At 40.8% G+C, this 21,857-nt stretch overlaps 1 protein-coding gene across 4 annotated transcripts in view; it reads left to right on the plus strand.

Annotated features, from left to right (window-relative positions):
- Positions 1-4,017: 4,017 nt before the first annotated feature.
- Positions 4,018-21,857, plus strand: part of MAPK8 (mitogen-activated protein kinase 8) — a 103,622-nt gene continuing 85,782 nt past the window's right edge. For 2 of the 4 annotated variants that reach the window (XM_087431823.1, XM_087431827.1), the window contains exons 1-2: positions 4,038-4,147; positions 5,415-5,570. The gene's annotated coding sequence lies outside the window, so the exon portion shown is untranslated. Of the gene's footprint in view, positions 4,148-5,414; positions 5,571-21,857 lie in introns of all 4 variants that reach the window. The other 2 variants (XM_087431826.1, XM_087431825.1) reach the window with 2 other exon arrangements.

The raw sequence follows: 21,857 nt of genomic DNA on the forward strand, positions 1-21,857 counted from the left end.
CTGGGGACCACAATTTGAGAACCACCGTCTTAGAAGAATAAACGCTGACCATTTTTTTCATGAGAACATGCGTGTGTACTCAATCTATAGGCTTGAATAGCTGGGTTGTCTCTCTTCATGCACCTAGAAGCGATGTGTGCACAGGGGAGCGAAGGGAAGGAGGAAGCCCAAGCAAAGAGGGGGGTACTACTTGTAAATTCAAATTAGTGTACCACCCACCTCTCTCTCTACTTTGTTTTGTTCAAGTTGTGACTGAGGAACTCTGGTCATTTTTGGTCATGTTCTACCCCTGAGGAAATGTCATAGTTCTTGCAGTTGGAGACATCAGTTTGCAATATGAACACTCATCTTTCCTCTATTCATGCAACCAGAGCCTGAGCCACTGCCTCTGGAGCCCACAGGCTCTACCCTGAAAGAGCCTCAAAGAGCATCCTAGAGTCAGGGAGTGACTGACTGAGTTTCTGAACCTCTTCTTCCTATGGTGGGAGGGGTGACTTGACCAGGGGCCTGGTTGGGAAACCAAACTGGGTGGCTTGAAAGCGAGGCTAAAGAAGAAGGGCTGTGGCGGAGATGGGGTCAGGAGAGAGGGTGTGTCTTCGGAGATGCCCTTCTGCAGGCCTTACAGTAAGCCCCCTCTCCCTGACTCCCCACACCTGGAGTGTGAGGTCAGGGAATTAGGAAGTGAGATCAAGTCTCAACTTTCGGTTTCTGTACCCTTGAACAGCTTGGTGAGGTCCAACTGACACCTTAGCCAAAGGCCCAACCCCAAAGCAAACCAGTGTGTGTATGTGGTCTGGGGAGGATGACAAGGAAAGAGGTACTCTGGACAGGGTGCAAGCTCTTCCTCACCATTTCTCAGGGCTCTAGCAGAGACTGGATTTAAGGGGCCTGCAGCCTCCCTTTCTCTCTTTCCCCCATCCCAGCCTCAGAGAGACCCAAGGACCAGCTGTCCCCAAGACAACTCCCCTGGGACAAGAGGCAATAAACCTGAATTCCTTAGCTCTTCCTCCTTTTCTGAGTCAGCCCCCAATAGGTTCACAGGGAACCACGATAGGGTAACAAGCAAAATGCTGTGAGAAGGAAGAAGGAGGCCCAGAGCCACATCTGGGTTACAAAAAACATTTTGAATTTGTAGAATATCAGAGATGATTACATTCAATCACAAATAGTGAAATGCTGTCTGAAATCACACACACGCATATGCACATATTTAAACACACGGGATGTCCCTTCTAGGTATAGATCATTGGAAGCTGACAGCGGTAAACTGAAGCTAACAAATCAGAAGTTCTTCCTGTTGAATGAAAGAGAGGCTGTTGATAGTATTACAGAACTGGGCAGGAAACTCTGGAGCTCTGTTCTGGCAAAACCTCTTATTTTACAACAGCTCTGAGCATATCGTCTTTTGTTACCTCCAGGTCTTTAATTTGTCTGGTGGGGACTGGGAGGTACCTGCCAATACTTCCACCTGTGTGCCCAATCACACCCCCACCCCGCTCTCCCAGGAAACTTACACTCATGTTTATTCCTTCTGTTCTACCTCTCCCTCTCAACAGTCTTCCTACCAACAGTAAATAGGCTTGTCTCTTTCTTCACTGCCTGACTCCTAGTTATCCACCACCTCCGTTTTCTCATCTCTTGTTTATTCCTCAGCCCACTCTAATTCACTTCTGGCTTTAACTACTCCAGGATTTCAAGCTTCCTCTTATATTTGATATTATTGATCACTCCTTTCTTCTTGAATCCCTCTTTCCTTCTACCTCCCTGGCAGGTCATTGGCAGGCTCATCCTCTTCATGGCCATTTAATGCTGAAGTTCCTCAAGCTTGGTTCCTGGCTGTCTTCTGCTCTTGCCCACTACCCTCTTTCCCTCAGGCCTAGGCTAACTCATCCATACCCAAGACTTCAAGTCATCATTATCTGTCGATGATTCATCTCTTATCTACCTGAGCCCAGCTCTGTATATCTAAATGCCAACTTGGCATCTCTTTTGGGCAGATCAAAAGCCTTCAAACTACCTGCTCTCCCCATCTTTCCACTCAAGCTTTGTCCTCCTCCAAGATTCCCATCTCTGAACCAGCACCAACATCTATCCTTGGCCGCAAGCCAGAAACCTGTGAGCTTTCCTTGATATCTCTCTTTCCTTCACTGCCCACATAGCCCATTATCAACTTCTGTGCTTTGGATCTCCTAAATGGTCCTCAGATCTTTCCTCTTACTGTTTTCATGACTATTACCATAGACCAAGCCTCTACCATCTGTTATCTAGACTACTACATCCACCTGGCCTCCGGCCAATACGGAATCTTCAAGATGCCATTCTGACCATGCCACCCCCTTTGCTGAAGCATGTCAGGGTCTTCCCATTGCACTTAGGATAAAGACAAGATTTTCAACATGGGTAGTATGGCTGCACTAGGTTTGGTCCCTTTCCAGTCTTCCCAACTTCATCTCATAGCTCCTTCTTCCTTGATCTTCCAGCAGCACTGGCTTTTCCTCAATTTCTCCAACTCACCCTGCTCCCTCTCACCACAAGACCCTTGCCCACTAAGTTACTTCTGTCTGAAATATTTTCTGCCTAGTTAAATCTATTCTCAGTTCAAGAGGCAGTTCCTCAAGAAAGCCTTTCCTGGCTTTATTAATTCTATCAATTGGTTTTATAATAGTGTGTAGCCATATCAATTTGTATTATAATGAGGTGATCACTTTGCATTTGTTTACTGTTACTATTTCCAAATTAAAGTGATTAAGTCTGTAAGCTTCATCATATTATTATCAGTGCTAGCACAGTGCCTGGCACAGAATGCATGCAATAAATACTTATTGGAGAAATAAAGGAAGGAAGGAAGGAAATAAAGAAGCCTGAGAGGGAGGGAGGGAATGAGGAGAGAATGAATGAATGAATGCTCACATTTGCCTTCCATTTCAGAATGACTGGAAATAGGCCAACCCAACATGACATGGGAAGATAGTCTACCTGAATTCACTCATTTATTCAATAAATATTTATTGATTCATTATTAAAGTAATATACATTTTTCTGATTAGGAACATAACTGTTCCATTTGGAACCCATGGAAAAATACCCAAAGGATAAAAGAGAACCAATTTACGTTTCATTCCACAGTCTAATGATGAACTATGGTTAAAATAATTTGGCATATTTCTTTCCAGGTTTTTTCTATGTATATATAGTATATAAGTAGGATCATTCTCTATATAGACTTGCTTCTTTTTCTTAATGATGTATTATGAACATTTTCTCGTGTTGTTAAGAATTCCTCCAACACATGGCATTTAAATAGCTAAAATGTATTCTATTGCCAGGGTGTATGTAGTTTAGACACCCTTCCACCCATTGCTGGATATTTAAGGGCTTGCCAATGTGTCACTTCTATAACAATATCTACACGCTTTGTGGGGTCCAGAAATAAATGGCGTTAATGCATGGAATCTGGTAGGAGGTGGATTTTGGGAAAACAAGAGGCAGCTTTTTCCAGCTGGTTGAAGGGAACATTTATTTGCTTGTGGGTTGCTGGGCCCTGCGCAGGTGTCTTCGGAATGCACCACACTGTTGGTCAAGGTAATGAGCTCTTCGTCCCTCAGGTGTGCGCCCGGGGCCGGGAAGTCTGCTCCTCCGAGCGAGTTTGGTCTAAGCGCACCTCACCTGCAAACCCCGGGGCGAGGAACCCCTGAGGTATTGGCTCCTACTAGCGGACAGCCCGGGCCAGCCGCCGGGCACTCTGGCCACGCGCCGCCACGTGCCGGGAGCAGGGCCCCGCCCCCTCCGGCTCCCCGCCACGCCCCTCACACGCCGCCCTCAGAGGCTCTCTCCGCAGCTCCGCCTCCGGGCGACCTCCGCCAGCCCTCCCGGCCCCCAGAGTAGCCCCGCCCCGCAATCCGGGCCCCGGGGCCGCCCCGCCCGGCGGGCCGCTCGCGAGGCGTGGGGGCGGCGCCCTGCGCGATGACGTGGGCGGGCGTGCGCGGTGACGGCCCGCGTCCTTGTTACTCAGCGGAGCGGCCGAGGCCGGACGACGAGGCCCGGATCGCGGAGCGGCCAGCGGCGCTGGGTAACGGCCGCGGCGACCGCCCGGACGGCGCCGGTGCCCGCCGGCGGGCTCTCCTGTCGCCGTTCGCTGCGCTGCCTGGTGAGTGCGGCGGCCGCCGTAGGGCCTTGGCGGCCCGCGGCCCCGCCGTGTTTATGTTATTGTGCCGCGGCTGCCGCCTTCTCCCCAGCGGTACCCCCCTCCCGTGGTGGGGGCGGGAGCGCGCGGGGCGGGGGGCGCGGGGGGCGTGCGGGGCGGGGGCGGCGCGCGACCAATAGCGGCCCGGGAGGCGGCAGCCGGCGGGGGGCGTGGGGCTGCGGGACCCTGGCCCGCCGCGCAGCTCCGCCCGCCGGTCCTCGCGCGCCCTGCTTGTGCGGGTCCCGCGCCCGCGTCGGGAGGCGAGAAGGGAGCGGGGGTGGGTGGCAAGTTCGGAAGTACTTCGGCGGAGGCGCCGGGGCGGCCCGCCGCGCCCTAGTGCCTCCCGCGGCGGTGGCCCGGTCCCGGCGCCCACGGGGACCGTGTTTTGTTTCCCGGTGGTTTCTTTGTGCTGACGTTCTGAGCGAACGTAGCAGCGGCGCGGAACAAGGTTGGGGTGGCCTTCAGCTCTGGGCTGCGAGGGAGAGCGGGGCCCGGGGCTGGGGCGAAGGGTGGCCGTCAAGCTCGGCGCGAGCTTCAGTGGTCAGCGGGCGTTTCTCTGGACGGTCGCTCGGTGGTGACCTTTTGACTTTTTCACCCCACCCTCCGACCTCTTTGTCTTGCATTTGTGTTCCCAATCCTTAGGTGGTAGAACCAAGTCCGTTTTAAAGTATTGCGATGAACACTTTTAATTTTAATTTCTGCAAGTTCCCTATCAAATGTTTACTGTGAACTTGGTAACATGTTGACTGCGTGGTATCAGACGATGTTCGGTGGTTACTATTTTTACCTCTGAAATTCAGTAATCGTTACAGTAGAATTCTGGTGTGTCAGTCCATTGTGTTTTGAGATGAGCATCCAGCAAATACCTCCTCGGCAATTAGAACATCATTTAGTTCATTCATTCATTCAGCAACTGTTCAGTACGTACTGTACTCAGATGGAGAGTTTGAAGATAAAAAGAAATATCCTTTAGTGGAAGAGGATGCTTTGACTGAAATATAATAGATGTGCCTTTAAATGAGACGGTTATGTAAGTGATGTGTGTTAAAGAAGGTATAGTTATACTCTGGGTCATTTTAGTATTTTTTAGTAGTACATCTGGAACTTATAGTGTAATGTTATATTAGGAAGTAGAGTTAGATTTGGTCTAAATGTACAACAGCTTTTATTTATTTGCGAATTTAATTTTTCAGTCTTACAGCCTTACAGTGATTTGTAATGTTTACCTCAGATTCCCCTGCTGTGGGTTAAGCCTAGGAGGTCAGATGCTGTAAGTGAACATGTGTAGTGCTGTGCCTGACAAAAGCAAGCCATCAAAATGGGACTTCCTTGAGGACAGGCCTGTCTTGCATCTGTGTCTCCTCCAGCACCTAGCCTGGAATATATAGTAAGTGTTCAATAAAAGTCAGGTTAATGTAAAGCTCTTTACAACTGATAGTATTTCAAATCAAGCCTTAAAAAAAAGTTTAACGTTCTCTGTAAAGTTTTGGAAGCCTTGTGCAAACTGTTACTTCCAGATGGCTAAATGATCAGTTCATATGTATTATCTGTCACGACAGTAGGGGCTTTTGAATCATTTCAGTATCAATTTTTTTTTTTCTATTCTATACTTTTAAATCCTAAAATAAAACCTTGTCTAAAAAATTTTTTTAATATGTGTGTATCTGTGTGCGATGTATGTATAGCATACATATACATATATATCTCGCACACACACAGTGATATTTCAGTAGGGGTCTAAAATGATTGCATTTATCCTTTTGTGAATATTAATTGAAAAGTTTCTGATGACTCCTGTATTTTAAGTGGAAAAGCTAGAACAAAGGAAACAAGTTGCGTAAAAGTTTTATTAGAAATGTTTAATTTCTAATAACATTTTAGAAATGTTTGTTGGTAATGTTTAATTTTAAATTCTTCATTGTACTAATACTATTGATGAAGCATACCATTGATGAAGCATATGGGCCTAAAACTCAAAATAATTGATTTATTTAATAAATAATAATAAATAATAACTTGATTTATCCAAGTTACATCTCTTTTCTACTCACTACTTAATGAATTTTGACATTTGTTTTGGAGAATTTCAGGTGAGCTCTTTGTTATCTGATGTAGAGTACAAATAAATAAGAAAATGATATTTTATTGAAATAAGGGATGAAAATCTTGAGATACCAAACTGTTATTGCTTTACCTGGTTAATTAAGGTATGTCAGGCTCCAGTAGGAGTTACTGATACAAGTCCTTTGGCAGTAGCTCACTGTCAGGCTACATGTCAAGCCAGAGTTTTTGTTTTGTTTTCTAAATTCTGTTGGTTTTTGAAAATAACAGCTTTATCGAGATGTAATTGATATACCATAAAATTTACTCTTTTAGTTGTGCATCGGTGGTTTTTAATGTGTTCACAAAGGTATGCATTGATCACCACTTTCCAGAACGTTTTCATCACCCCAAGGAGAAGCCCTATACCCGTTAGCAGTCACTCCCCATTCCACTCTAAATTATATTTAAAGGAAGAGATAGCACTGAGTCTCTTAGTAAGTACTTTAGTATTCCGTTAATGAATTTGAAAAGGACTCCCTTTAAGTGTCCTGGCAGAGTAGGAAACTATGTCCTTCATACCACCTTACATCCTGGGAGAAAGGCCACTTGGAAAGGAAATTAGTTTAAGAATAAATTTTACCAAAATTAATGAGGTTGGAATCTTAACTATTTTCTCAATGTTTAATATTATGGAATTGACCTTGTGAAGATACTCAAGGCTCAGTGAAACTTCTTGAAGTAATTTGTTGTTAAGTATCTGGTCACCAGCTTTCCTAGTGGTTATTAAGAGGTTGTTGAATAGAAGCCTGACTCTTGTTAGTCTGCTTTGCCAGTGAGTTGAGTTTGACGAATTTGAGTCATCTAGATAGTTGAGATTCTTTGTTGCACGTGTGGAAGTATAAAATGTCTGACATTAAGAGGCCAGCTCTTTGGAGGTCTCTGGTTGAGGAGCTTTTCTGATTCATGTGGTACAAGGAAATCATTATAGCCACATAACTTTAGATATGAGTCATTTGCCTATTTCAGTGAGCTGTAATGCTTATTGTCTTAGTCATGAGCTCTTTACATGAACATTTAGAAGCTTTGTCTTCTTACTCTGATGCAGATTAACTTGAACTTTGATTTCAGAAATGAGTTCTAAGTCAACTGACTTTGCTACCTAAAAGGTGACAGAAGATTGAAATAAGAGCTGTCCTGTCGTTCAGGGCAATAGGTGGAACTAGACCTGTCCAGCAGTCACACCTAGGTTCACTTCTCAGTTCTATCATCTGGACTTTGTCATCAACAAGCTCTAGAGCCTTAGACAGATTGTTGGATTTAGAACTGTAAACTGAGGCTGTTGGAACTCTTTTTATAGAAGGGTTGTTCCCCAGACAGGTAGTTCTTCAGAAAACGTACTGGGACAAGAAAGAGTCCTTCTTGGGTGAAAATCAGAATCCTGTGTCAAGAACAGCAATGAATGTTAGACTTGTAATTTTCAGAAGCAGAGAAAATTGTTGCGAGTCAAATATTTTCTGTAATATCCATACTTATAAAACAAATAAAAAGCTTCACCATAAGCTCGGAGTTCTTTGAATGGTAGATTTGATTTATTCCACAGCGCTGTGCTTGCTAACGAGACACTGTGCTCTCAGAGACTTAGTGTAAGATGTGAAAATGAAGAGTTGATTAGCTTCAAGAAGCTTATGATCAGGGATGGGACTTAAGCCATTTCTAAACTGTGAATTTATGTTCTTTTAAAAGATTTTTGAGGGGCCGGCCCCGTGGCTTAGTGGTTAAGTGTGCACGCTCCGATACTGGCGGCCCGGGTTCAGATCCCGGGCGCACACCGATGCACCGCTTATCCGGCCATGCTGAGGCCGCGTCCCACATACAGCAACTAGAAGGATGTGCAGCTGTGACATACAGCTATCTACTGGGGCCTTGGGGAAAAAAAAGAGGAGGATTGGCAATAGATGTTAGCTCAGGGCTGGTCTTCCTCAGCAAAAAGAGGAGGATTAACATGGATGTTAGCTCAGGGCTGATCTTCCTCACAAAAAGAAAAAAAAAAAAAGATTTGTGAGAGGGCTTCCTCCAAAGAAACAAAAGCCTATCCCAAATCTGTGGGCAGGCCAAATTTCATTGAAATCCAGATTTTAAAGTTATATGTGAGTGTGTATGTGTATAAAGCCTTTTAAAAAACTCATTAGCTGCCATTCTTTTTCAAGGTGGTGGGTTATATCACAAATATGTATCCATGTCTCTGGTTACCCTTTGGTAGTACATCAGTTTTGGTTAAAATCTGCCAATTCTTTAGAAAGTTAAGGAGGCCAAACTTAATACTGGTTGCTAACATGGGCTTTAGGGTCAGTCCTGAGTTCTAATCCATGCTCCAAATCTAACTGTGTGGCATGGGCTAGTTCAGATTATGTAACGTCTTTGGGCCTGTTTTATTATCTGTCAAATGAGAATAATAATAGCACATAATCTCATAGGGCTGTGAGGTTTAAATAAGGTACTGCATGTGAATTGCCTGTCACTCTAGTACAGTGCCTGGAACACTGGATGTAAGTATTCAGGAAATTTTAGCTATTGTTATCACTTACTATTTTTAACTTGGAGCAAATGCAAAATGCCAAGTAAATTTAAAACCATTTTGATATGACAGTATACATTCAAATTCTCCAGAATACACCGGTTATTTCCCTCTGCAACTCTGGGGGGTTCATTTAAAATTTGATTGTCTTGTCTAATCTTAATTGACTGAAATGATTTAACATTTGGACCAGTAATCCTCTCTGCCTCGAAATTTGGAAATATTCCAAAAACAGATATTAAAGGGAAATTATTTGCCACACTCTGATACAAAGTTGTTTTGCCATGTTTACCTTTCCCACTGTAGAGAATTGCCTAAACTTTCCTAGGTTTATTTTGACAGATATCTAAAGGAATGGGAATTCAGGAACTGGGAATAGCTTTATCACGTACCCATATTTGAAGAAAATGGAATACTGTCGAATCTTTAATCTTACTGAGATCTTTGACTCTCTGTGAAGATTGAAAGTTTGTCAGAGTCTAGGTAACCACAGTAGTTCATTAAGCATTTTCTAGAGGTCTCTAGCAAAATAAGGGAGGATATTTATAAGTAGCATCTGGAAATAATATTTTTTCTATGTTTTTCTAAGTTGTCTATGTAGTGTTTCTGTGGTTATATTGGTCCATCAAATTTCTTGCTCGTTCTTGAGGACAGCAACTCTGAGATGATACTGGATGTGCACAGGTTTGCATTTCTTGAGAAGCCACTCTATACCAATTCAGGTATTAAGTGATGTGGGAGCCACAGGAAGTACAAGTCAGTCTCTACTTCCAGTGAGTATAACTTGATGGGAGATAGGGATAAACATAAGTGCATTTATGTCCTAACGCAAAGAACCAAATATTGTTAGGCATTTCATTGGGAATTTCTTTAGTCTTCAGGCCTGAGAACTGAATGTTGGGGCATTTGGAGACTTCCAAACCATACGCGCCTCACTCTGCCTTTTAAAATATACTCATTAGATAAACCACAAAAAGCAGGATGTCTTCTCTCCTAATTTCTGGTTAAAATTGAGAGTGTGGTACAGATTAGCCAAAATCGAAATCATAAGAAAAGGCAAACCAGTCCCCTTAAATCCATTTTGGAACACAACAGAGTATCAAAATAAGTATATGAAAAGCAGATAGTAAAAAAGATGCTACTCAGATACTAACCAGAGTCCTCAAACTCTTCTGTATTGAAGCTCTGAAGACTTAAGGCTAGATCTATGCTAGGAGCACTTTCTTAAGTCTTTCTGTAATATGTATGGGCTTCACTGTTTCCTGTTGCAGAGAGGTCCAAGCCCCAATGTATTTCTTGGGACACTAGAGAAAAACAGCCAAGTACACCTGCTGTGCTTGGCACGAGGCATCAAAAACATTGGGAAGTTGCTATTTCCTAAAAGCTGTTAATGGGAGTGGATACTCAATATTCTCTGACTTGCTCCTGAGAGGGTGATGCTCTGACTCTCAGATGCCATTTGGGTCAACCAAAAGTGAGATGAAGGAAAGCCACCACTGTATAGATTTCCCTGTGACTTAAGAAAAGGTCACTATTCAGTCAAAACAAACAAAACCCAAAGCTTCTAGCTTTGTTACTACTGAGAATTAAAAAGTTTTAGTAATTTTATTTACATTTTGTTTGTATTTTGACTAAGTAGTGTATTCACTTTGATTCAGAATTCCAAAGATATAATAAGATATACAGTAAAAAGTCTCCTTTCCACTTGGTGCAGCCACCCAGTTGCTCTACATTGGAAACAGTGTTAAGTTTCCTGTGGATCCTTCCAAAGATAGTTTATGTATGTGCAAGTACGTATAGATATTCCTTGTCCAGAACCCTTGATCCGGATGTATTTCAGAATTAAAGTTTGGTTTTTAGCTGGGGGGACTGTAGAAAGGTAATATAGTACATCTACCGTATTATCCAAAACCCCTAGCAGGAGGTGTGGTAGCATCCCATAATCAAACACATTAATGTTTCTGTATCAAAAGCATAAATAGTACAATAAAGATTATAAAAAGCCTTATGTAAAATTTTGTCAGATTTTGACACCAAATAGGTTTGTACTAAACTTATAAAAGATTTTTATTTTTCAGTGCTTTATGGATTTCAGAATTGCCAATGAGGGATTGTGTGTCTTATATGTATAATGTATGTCCTCTGCCCTCCCCCCCTTCTTTATGTAACTTGTTGCATACCATTCTCATAATCCTTTACCTTTTGTTTTCAACGTAATGATGTAGTTTGGAGATTATTTCGTATTAGTCATGTCAGTACATAAATAGCATACTTTTTTTTTTTTTTTAACACCTTCATGGCATACCATTTGTCGTAATCAACTTGGGCTGCTGTAACAAAATACCATAGACTGGGTGGCTTAAACAGCATTTATTTCTGACGGTTCTAGAGGCTGGGAAGTGCAAAATTAAGGTGCCAAGAGATTTGGTTCTTGGCGAGGACTCTCCCTGGCTTGCAGACATCACCTTCTCACTGTGTCCTCACATGGAGAGAGAGTGCTCTGCTCTCTCTTCCTCTTTTTATGACACTAATCCCATTGTGGGGGCCCCATCCTCATGACCTCTTGTGAACGTAATTACTTCCTAAAGTTCTAACTCCAAATACCAGGGGTTAGGGTTTCAACGTGTGAATTTTGGGGGGACACAAAAATTCAATCCATCATTATACAGATGTAACATTTATTAAGCCCCCTTTTGATGTACATTTAAGTTGATTTCAACTGACTGAAATGTACATTTTTACAGCTTTTGCTATCAAAAGCTATGGTACAGTGGCTTACCTTGTACATACATCATTTCACACTTGTATGTATAAGATACATTTCAAGAAGTGGAATTGCTGGTCAGAGTATATGTGATTTATAATTTTGATAAGATATTGCCAAAGTGCCATCTGTAGAGATTGTTCCAACTTACATTCCACCAGCACTGTGTAAGAATGCCTGCTTATTTCCTCATCACCATTAGGAGTGAGATTAAATATCTTTCATCTTTTTTTTTTTTTTTAATTTATTTTATCCCCCAAAGCCCCAGTAGATAGTTGTATGTCATAGATGCACATCCTTCTAGTTGCTGTATGTGGGACGCGGCCTCCGCATGGCCGGAGCAGTGGTGTGTTGGTGCGCGCCCGGGGCCCGAACCCAGGCCGCCAGCAGCGGAGCGCGCGCACTTAACTGCTAAGCCACGGGGCCGGCCCTCTTTCATCTTTTAAGGGCTATTTATATTTTCATTATCGTGAACTCTTCATATCCTTGCCTGTTTCTCTATGGCTTTGTTACTCATTTTCTTAGATTTGTAGGATTTATTTTTGTATTATGGGAAATAGCTCTGTGCTATTTTTTGGAAATATTTTTCCCAGTTTGCTGTTTGCCTTTTACGTCTGTTTATGGTGGTTTTGTCATGCTGAATTTTTTTTTTCAGTAGTTAAGCTTACCAGTCTTTCCTGACTTCTGAGTTGTATCTTTATGGTTAGAAAGTCTTTCCCTAATTGAAGATTGTACAAAAATTCTCAAATGTTATTTCTCTAATTCTGTTATGGTTTCTTTGTTCTTCTCTCTCTCTCTCTTTGTGTTGTTAATTCTTTTAATTATTTGGAATTTATTCTGAGATAAGGTGTGATGTATGGGTCCAACCTTATTTTTTTCACTGGTTGACCATCCAGTTGTCCCAACATCAGTTATTAAATAATACATTTTTGTCTTACAGGTTTGAAATGCCACTCTTATAATTTACTGAATTTCTATGTGTATTTGGGACCATTTCTGGTCCTCTGATCTGTCTGCCTATTTCAGAACCAAAGCATCCTGTTTTAATTATTGTATTTTATACTATCTTTTCTGTTAGGGCTAATTCCCTTTCATTTCTCTTCTTTTTCAGAATCTTTTCTGGCTTCTATCTTGTTTGTTTTATATGAACCTTTAGAATCAACCCATGTACTCTAGTTGCTGTTTCTATGGGGATGACTTAATTTTTTATTTTACTGAGGTAAAATTTACATACAGTAAGATACTCAAACCTTAAATGTACAGCCCAATGAATGTTTACCTATGTATACACTTGTGTAACCCCAGATCAAGACATAGAAGATTACCATCTCCCAGAAAGTTTTCTCATGCCCTTTTCCAGTTAATATCTCCTTTTCCCCACCCCCACCCTGATTATCACATAGATTCAATTTGCCGTTAGGATTTTCTTTGTATTTATAGGAGAATTGACATTTTTATGGTGTTGTGTCTTTCTACTCAAGAATATGGAAAACTTAACCTTTTCATTTGTTCAAGTCTCTTTTTGGGTTCCTAATAGCATTTTTAAGTTTTTTGCTATTTTATGTATTTAAGTTTTCCTATTATTTATTTTTATTGCTGTTAGAAATAGCATTTTTTCTTCCATTTTATCTTCTACCTGGTTGTGTACAAAAAGCTGTTTAGGGGCCGGCCCTGTGGCCTAGTGGTTAAGTTTGGGGCGCTCCGCTTCAGGGGCCCGGCTGTGATTCCCGGGCACGTACCTACACCACTTGTTAGCGGCCATGCTGTGGTGGCGACCCACATGCAAAATAGAGGAAGACTGGCACACATCTTAGCTCAGGGCGAATCTTCCTCAGCAAAAAAAAAAAAAAAAAAAGCTGTTTATTTTGCATATTAGTTAATATTTGTATGTAAATAAACCTCTTTTTTAAATTTTCTTATTATCTGTAATCATTCTGTAGTTGAATTTTTTATTTTTCAGGTATAAATCTTGCCATCCTTTTTTTAACTTCCTCCAGTTTTTACCTTCTCTCTCCTAGCGTTTACACCTCTAGTTTTTTCTCTTATTGCATTGGTAGCAGTGATATTTAAAACATAGTTTTCCTCCACAGTGTGTAAAACAAGAACCAAAATATCTGTATACCTGCTGAGTAAATACTCAGGATATGAATAATAAGTGAAACTGGAGAGAGATTATGGGAGTAATAAGAGTAGTGTGAAGTTTTCTCCCTAATATTAATGTAAATAAACTTGAATTGTGGTTTTCAAAATGTCTAATAGACAAGTTAGTGATCATTTGACAGTGAATGCAGAATTAGTAATTAACTTCCTTGTCTCTTATTTGGTAATACATATAGATTGCTTTCTATGTGCTTAGCATCCAGAGGCAATTCTCAGAAATATAACTTAGTCTGCTGCCTGGAAGCATATAATCAAGGTAGAGGGTCAAGCTGTATGAAGTGAGAAGTGAATGAGGGAATGCAGAAAAGTTGTGTGCCCTTGCCAGGAAGTTTGGTGGTTGGAAGATGAAGGCTTAATTCTCCTGGCTGTCGTCTCTCGTGGTTTCTGTTTTCTCAATGAAGTATGAGATTGGTATGGGCAGAGGGGGATGGGAGTGTGGGAAATTTGAAGCAGTTTGCTAAGAAGTGTTGATTGTTCATTTGTGGTTTGAAATCTTGAATTTAAAGTGATGTGAGTCAGGCTGATTTTGTGATTTTTTTTCCCCCCCAGCATTATTTAACTGGTAGGTAAAAGCACAGATAAGGCAGATGGTTGGATTCCCCTGGGGTGAGGTTTTGCCAGATGTGTCACAGTTCTCCAGAGAAACAGAATCACTGGGAGATATATATGTATGTATGTGTATATAAAGAAATTTCAAGGAATTTGCTTACACAATTATGAGGGCTGACAAATGTGTAGGGCAGGAGCTGATGCTGTAATCTTGAAGCAGAATGTCTTCTTCCTCAGGGAAAGCTGTTTTGCTCTTAGGGCCTTTCAACTGATTGGATGAGGCCCATCCACACTATTGAGGTTAATCTCCTTTACTTAAAGTCAACTGTAAATGTTAACCACATCTACAAAATACCTTCACAGCAACACTTAGATTAGTATTTGATTGAATAACAGGACTGTAGCCCAGATATATTGACACATAAAACTAGGTCAATATAAAAGAAGGAAAAGGGACAAGGGAAATGAGGGCTTTTTGAAGGGAGTGCTTAGAGGGGTGATGAATCGTGAAATCTAACATGGACAAGAAAGGAGGTGAAGTCAGGATGGATAGTAAGGAAGCAGTAGCATCAATGTATTGGAAATTTCAGTCAGAATTTTTGGGGGAGAGGTGGAATGGGATGAAGTAAGTGAACTAGAAGGATTGAATGTGGTGGTCAGAGTGGGATGCTTGAAATAAAGCTATTTGACAGGTGTAATAGTTTCTGGCAATGATAATACCCCAGGATTGGCCTTGGGAGTGGGCTGCTGAGGTGGAATTGAAGGAAAAGTCTGTGGAAATGAGGAGGCCAATGAATTAAAGAGGCTGAGATATTAAAAGGGTGAGTCAGTCAGTCTGTATGGATGGTGAAGTTAGCAAATGGTGAGGGGAGTAAGAGTACATACTGTGTACTGTTGCTAACGTCCTTAATCAGTGAGGGAGGGTAGATGATGGTAAGGAACAGTAAAGGTAGTATAGTTGGCCAAGTGTGCTTGTCACGAATTTGGAATTTCAGAAGGTCCAGTAAAGGACTTAGGAGGGATGAGGAATTGGGTAAAATGGAGGATGTACACAGCAGTGTGGCAGTGAGAACTCAGGGAATAATAAATGACCAAGAAGAGTTGGACTTGTTCTGGGATGTGAGGTGTGATGGAATTTGTCCTGATAATAGGAGAATGTGGGTATCGTTTCTGCTGTTAGAGAACTTTATGGTAGGGTTTTTCAAATTGCCAGTCATGACCCATTAGTGGGTCGTACAACGAATTTAGGAGATCACAACTAGTGTTATATTTTTAAATGAAATAAAATAGAGAATATCAGAGTATAACACAAGTAATAAGGGGCTAAGAATTTTTTAACAGCTTTGTTGAGATTTAGTTCATATACCATTACAATTCTCCTATTTGAAGTATACAATTCGGAGTTTTTTTAGTATATTCATGGAGTAATGCAGTGATCACCACAACCTAATTCTGGAATGTTTTTGTTACTCTTCAGAGAAACTCCATACTCATTAGCAGTCACTCCCCATTCCTGTACACTCTCCCACCCTTGCCTCAGACAACTACTTTCTTCTACTTTCTCTCTATAGATTTGCTATTCTGGGCATTTCATGTAAATGGAATCATATAGTATGTAGTCTTTTGTGACTGGCTTATTTCACTTAGCAGAATGTTTTTAAGGTTCATTCATCTTATAGCATGTATCAGTACTTCGTTTTTATGGTCTATTAATATTCCATTGTACAGATGCAGCACATTTTATTTATCTACTGTTCAGTTGACAGGCATCTGGCTATAACAAGTAATGCTGTCATGAACATTCCTGCACAAGTTTTTGTATGACATATGTTCTTAGTTCTCTTGGGTATATAACCAGGATTAGAATTGCTGGTCATATGGGTAATTCCATGTTTAACATTTTGAGGAACTGCGAAACTGTTTTTCAAAGTGGCTGCACCATTTTACATTCCAACAAGCAAAGTATGATGGTTCCAGTTTCTCCACATCCTGTCAACTCTTGTTATTGTCTGTCTTTTGATATAGCCATCTTAGTGGATGTGAAGTGGTGTCTCATTGTGGTTTTGATTTGTGTTTCTCTGATGGCTAATCACGTTGATCATCTTTTCATGTGCTTATTGACCATTTGTATATCTTGGGAGAAATGTTTATTCAGAACCTTTGCCCATTAAAAAAATGAGTTATTTATCTTTTTATTATTAAGTTGTAAGTGTTCTTTATGTAGTCTAGATACAAGTCCTTCATCAGACATGTGATTTGCAAATTATTTTCTCCTATTTTGGGGGTTGTCTTTTCAATTTCTTTTTTTTTTTTTAAACAGTTTTATTTTATTTTTATTTTTTTTTTGTTAGGAAGATCAGCCCTGAGCTAACATCCATGCTAATCCTCCTCTTTGTGCTGAGGAAGACTGGCTCTGAGCTAACATCTATTGCCAATCCTCCTCCTTTTTTTTTTTTTCCCCAAAGCCCCAGTAGATAGTTGTATGTCACAGTTGCACATCCTTCTAGTTGCTGTATGTGGGACGCGGCCTCAGCATGGCCGGAGAAGCGGTGTGTCGGTGTGCGCCCGGGATCCGAACCCAGGCCGCCAATAGCGGAGCGTGCGCACTTAACCGCTAAGCCATGGGGCTGGCCCTTTTCAATTTCTTGATAGTATTTTGCAGCACTAAAGATATGAATTTTAATGAAATTGAATTTATCTATTTTTTCTTTGTTACTTGTGCTTTTGATATTGTATCTAAGAAACCATTGCCTAACTGAAGGTCATGAAGATCACTCTTGTGTTTTCTTCTAAGAGTTTTATAGTTTTAGCTCTTACAGTTAGGTCTGTGATCCATTTTGAGTTAATTTTTTTTTTTTTTTTTTTTTAAAGATTTTATTTATTTATTTTTCCCCCAAAGCCCCAGTACATAGTTGTCTGTCATAGCTGCACATCCTTCTAGTTGCTGTATGTGGGACGCGGCCTCAGCATGGCTGGAGGAGTGGTGCCTCGGTTCACACCCGGGATCCGAACCCGGGCCGCCGGCAGCGGAGCGCACGCACTTAACCGCTAAGCCACGGGGCCGGCCCGAGTTAATTTTTTTGTGTATAGTGTGAGGAAGGGATCTGACTTAGTCTTTTGCATATGGGTATGCAGTTGTCCTAACACTATTTGTTGAAAATACTGTGCTTTCCTATCAGACTGTCCTGTAATTCTTGTTTCAAAAAAAAGATAGGTTTTTTTTTTTTTTTCCTGGACTCTCACTTCTATTCCATTAATCTGTATGTCTGTCCTTATGCCAGCCACCCTGTCTTGGTTACTGTAGCTAAGAATTGTTTTTTGAAATTTGTGTTTCAATTAAATTGAATGTACTTATGTATAGATGCACACAGAGGTGTGTATGTAAGGGGTTATGATGTAAAATGCTTGGAAACCTTTGAGCTATGGCGGCTCCCTGCAACAGTTCACTCTCTTGTGGCAATTTAATGGAGTGTGTTTCCTCTCCGGGAATGTACCAGTAAGGCAGGTTAGAGGGCATGTCTCTTGGCGTATGAATTCCTTTTAGATTGGCTGACTGACTTTTCTTACTTTAGTAGGTGAAGTGTTCTTTTTGGGTGTCTGTGGACCTAAAGGAAGTAAGAAGGGTTTAGACTAGCTGTAGGAATTCCTAAAGAATCAATCAGAAATTAATTTAAGGATTAGGAAATGAAGTATGATTTGGAATTTTGAAGTTAGTAGGGTTTTGTACTGGGCCAGTCTTTCATGACTCTCAATTTTAAAAAAAAATTTCTTTGAATATATTAAGCATTTCTGTATTGGATAACTTCATTATCTTGATCCACCATAGGTATTTTCTTGTAGGCTTTCGTGTCACTTAATTTTTTATCATGTTGTCTTAGTCTCATATACCTGGATATTTTTTATTAAGACATTATATATGGAAAATTATAGAGATAATTTAAGGTTTAGGAATGATGTTATCTCCTTCCAGAAGGGATTTTTCTTTACAATTGTGCGCCGCATAATGATGTTTCGGTCAGCAGTGGACTGCGTGTGTGACCGTGGTCCCATAAGATTAGTACTGTATAGCCTAGGTGTGTAGTAGGCTATACCACGTAAGTTTGTGTAAGTACATGTATGATGTTGGCACAATGATGAAATTGCCTAGGGACAGATTTCTCAGAATGTATCCCATCCTTAAGGGACACATGACTGTACTTTTGGTAACAGGCTAGCTAGTAATGTTTAGCAATCCTGGGTCATCTTAATCCAGTAAGAGACTAAGATGTTTTAAAACTGGGCTCCAGAGTCTGCAAAGGCTGGTTTATTTTACATTTTCTTTACTCCAAGGATATGAGTCTTTGGAGTCCTAACATAAAACCAAGGGTATCAGCTCCTCATTTCCCTACCCCCATACCTCGTTGGTCCCTTATCTCCAATATGTAACAAACTCCTCGCCTGCCCCCCCACCCCCGCCCCCAAGCCTTGTAGATCTGTGAAAAGTTCAGCCCAGCTTCTCAGCCACCTTTGTGGAATTGGCAGATGCCCTTGGGAAAAATGGCCCCAGAGGCCTGGCTGACCTCTGAGGATTTCCTTACTCTCCCACATCTTAGCCTCCATACTTTTTACTGCCTTGTTTGCACTCTGATGCCTTCAAAGAGGTGTTTTTGTTTGTTTATTTCTAATTTTGCCTGGGGGAGGGGGGTGTTCAATTTTTCTAGTTGCTCTCCGTTAGAGAGTTGGTCTGAATTACCTAGTTCACTATTATAAGGGAAAGTAATTTGTTCACTTGATGAAGGCTTGTCTCATAAGATTCCCCTTTTTGAAATTTTAGTGTATATGGTTTTAGTTTTTTCTTAGGGTGAGATTTTTGGGTACCAGTATCATTATATACAATAATATATACATTATAGCAATTATTAGAAAAGAGGAAAACAGGATTAGGAGTAGAAAAGGGAGGAAACAAATGGCAGAGTAAACGATATTTTTGTAAAGTTTGGGGGAGAGAAAGATAGGGTAACATTTTCGTGTCTATCAGGAGTGAGAAAGGGCAATCACATATAAAATGAGCTGATGTATTTATTGGCATGATATTGTCATAGTTATAAGGCTGTAGAATCCTAGGTATTGTGGAAGAGGCGTTGAGAAGTATCTACTCAATTATGTTGAGTAAAATTTTAAAATTTCCACAGAAAAACTCCAGGATAGCCTTCTAAGTCATTAAATAGAGGGATTGCCTTTGGGGTGGACATATGGTTGTGCCTGCATAGCCGGTAGTATAGTAAGGGATTGCAGAGAGAACTTAGTTCTATGAAACCCAATGTTAATATAAGATAAATGAAATGTTACTGATTTTAATTTAGTGTGCTATCTTCATATATGTAGGTAAATTAATTTATGGTCTTCATGAGTTCATGTATGTTCTTGATCCTTCAACTCATTCCTCTATTTCTGAAATTTCAAAATTACAAAATTTTCTGTCACTCTTCAACCATTCTAATTGAAGAGCAAAAATGGTATCTCTTTTGTAGCCGCTGCTTCTTTCTTCTCCTGAGAAAAGGAGAGATATCGGAGGTGTTGTGTGTCAGATGATTTTATCAGCAGAGTTTTGGTTGATATTTTAAACTTTTGGAAGATAGAAATTGTTTCTTAAACTGGTTCCCTCTCTTTCATGCCCCTGCCTTCTTAATGTTTATGCAGTGTGTGTGTCATAGGAGACTGGTTTAAAATCCCTGTGTTTCTTTGTTATACCTGCCCATATAATCTGCTATTACTGTTTACTGGTGCTTTACATTACAACTCATCATTTGGCCAGCTTTTTTTTTTTTAATGCCGTCGGTCTTCCACACCAACCCCAACTTTTTATTAAGAATGTTCAAACATACAGACAAATCGAAAGAATAGTACAGTGAACACCTGTATAGCTCTACCACTTGGGTACAGGTTGTTAACGTTTTGTTATATTTATCTCTCTCTTAATAGAGACTTTGTTTTCCTGCACGTCATCTCCTGAAATTCAACACATTCTCCTACAAATGTGATGCTTTCGGAAAAACCCTTAATATTTAGTCTGTATTGAAGTTTCTCCAGTTGTCCATTTGTAGCTGGTTTTCTCTAACCAAGGTTCAATCAAAGTTCATGTATTACATTTGATTATTGTTGTGTGGGAGATCAAGATTTGGCCACCCTGAAATCTATCTCTTTACCTTGGCTGTTTTCTCTAGGGACATTTGACCTCCCCCACTAACTGCCTAAAGAATTTGACATGGTAGCTCCTTCCTGGAACAGATCTATCATGATGGCTGTAAAGATAACATAGGGTAAATGTTACAATAGGAAAGGCACCAACAAGCCCCTCTTATCAGAAGTTCTGTCTCTCTGGCCACATTCTCTTGATGACCCTGCGAAGAGTTGCCAGACAATCATTTACATTTATAAGGGAAATCTCCATTTGTAAAGGTATCTCCCTCTCTGTTTTGAAAAGAGAGGGGGATGAGCTCATTTCTAGTGACTTATCAATGTGGAAGGTGAGGCCTTGAGCTGCATAATAACCTTACACTTGTTTACTGTGCTTTAGTGGTAATCTCCTGTAACTGACTCCCCCCACCCCCAAAATCCTCCTTTGTCATTGGCTGAAAATGATATTTAAGACGAGAATTTCTGCTATTGTGTTGAGAAACGCAGTGTCCCTGCTTTCTCCCATGTATACATGTTATTAAACTTGGTATTATTTTCTTCTGCTAACCTGTCTTGTTGATTATTTGGCCAGCCAGAAGAACCTTAAGGGAAAGGGCAGAGGGATATTCTCCCTCTTCCCCCGACAGTTGCTTTAGACGCTTCTCGTGTACTGCAGTTGTACCCACCTCCACTTTTTTCCTCCATACTTTTGGCTTTTTTATGAGATCAGGCCAGTTGTCTTACAGAATGTTCCCACATTCTGGATTTGTCTGATTGTGTCCTTATGGTATTTAACTTGTATCTCCAGCCGCTGTGTTCCCTAAAAACAGAAGCTTGGGTCTAAAGGCTGGATTATATGTAGGTGTTTTGGCTCAGATGTTCCTGTGTACATTATATTGATTCATAACACAAGGCCTATAATATCAGGTTGTCTGCCTAAAGTGTGGTCGTTGGGTTAAGGTGGTATGTACCAGATCTATTCATTTTAAAGATGGGGTTTTTTTTCCCTCCTTTGCACTTAGCAGTTGATCAGTGAGATGATGTTTTGGTTCCCTGCAAATATTCTGTTTCCCAGCGGCCTTTTGCCTGATGTTTTTAGCATCTGTTGGTGAGCCTTGTTTAATTTCATTTGGGCTCACAAAATGGTGCTTTTTCTAACCCTGTCATCCTTCTGGATCTATTCTAGCCAACTCTCCTCTGTTAAAAAGACCTTTTCCCTTGTCAACTGGGATTGAACTACAGTTCTTCCAAAAAAGATGAGGTAAATGCTTATTTTCCTTTGATATCTACTCTTTAACTCTGAAAAGTCTTTAAACTCTGAACTCGATTTCAACTCCAGTTCAGAAAATTGGTTACTAGTCATCTTTAGTGGTGGCAAATAACTTTATTTCTCTCTTTTGGTATCAGAGATTTTTGTTTTTTCAGTG

Source organism: Ceratotherium simum, chromosome 6 (assembly GCF_057802395.1).
Source record: "Ceratotherium simum simum isolate JZ-2026a chromosome 6, ASM5780239v1, whole genome shotgun sequence".
Classification (NCBI taxonomy): Eukaryota; Metazoa; Chordata; class Mammalia; order Perissodactyla; family Rhinocerotidae; genus Ceratotherium; species Ceratotherium simum.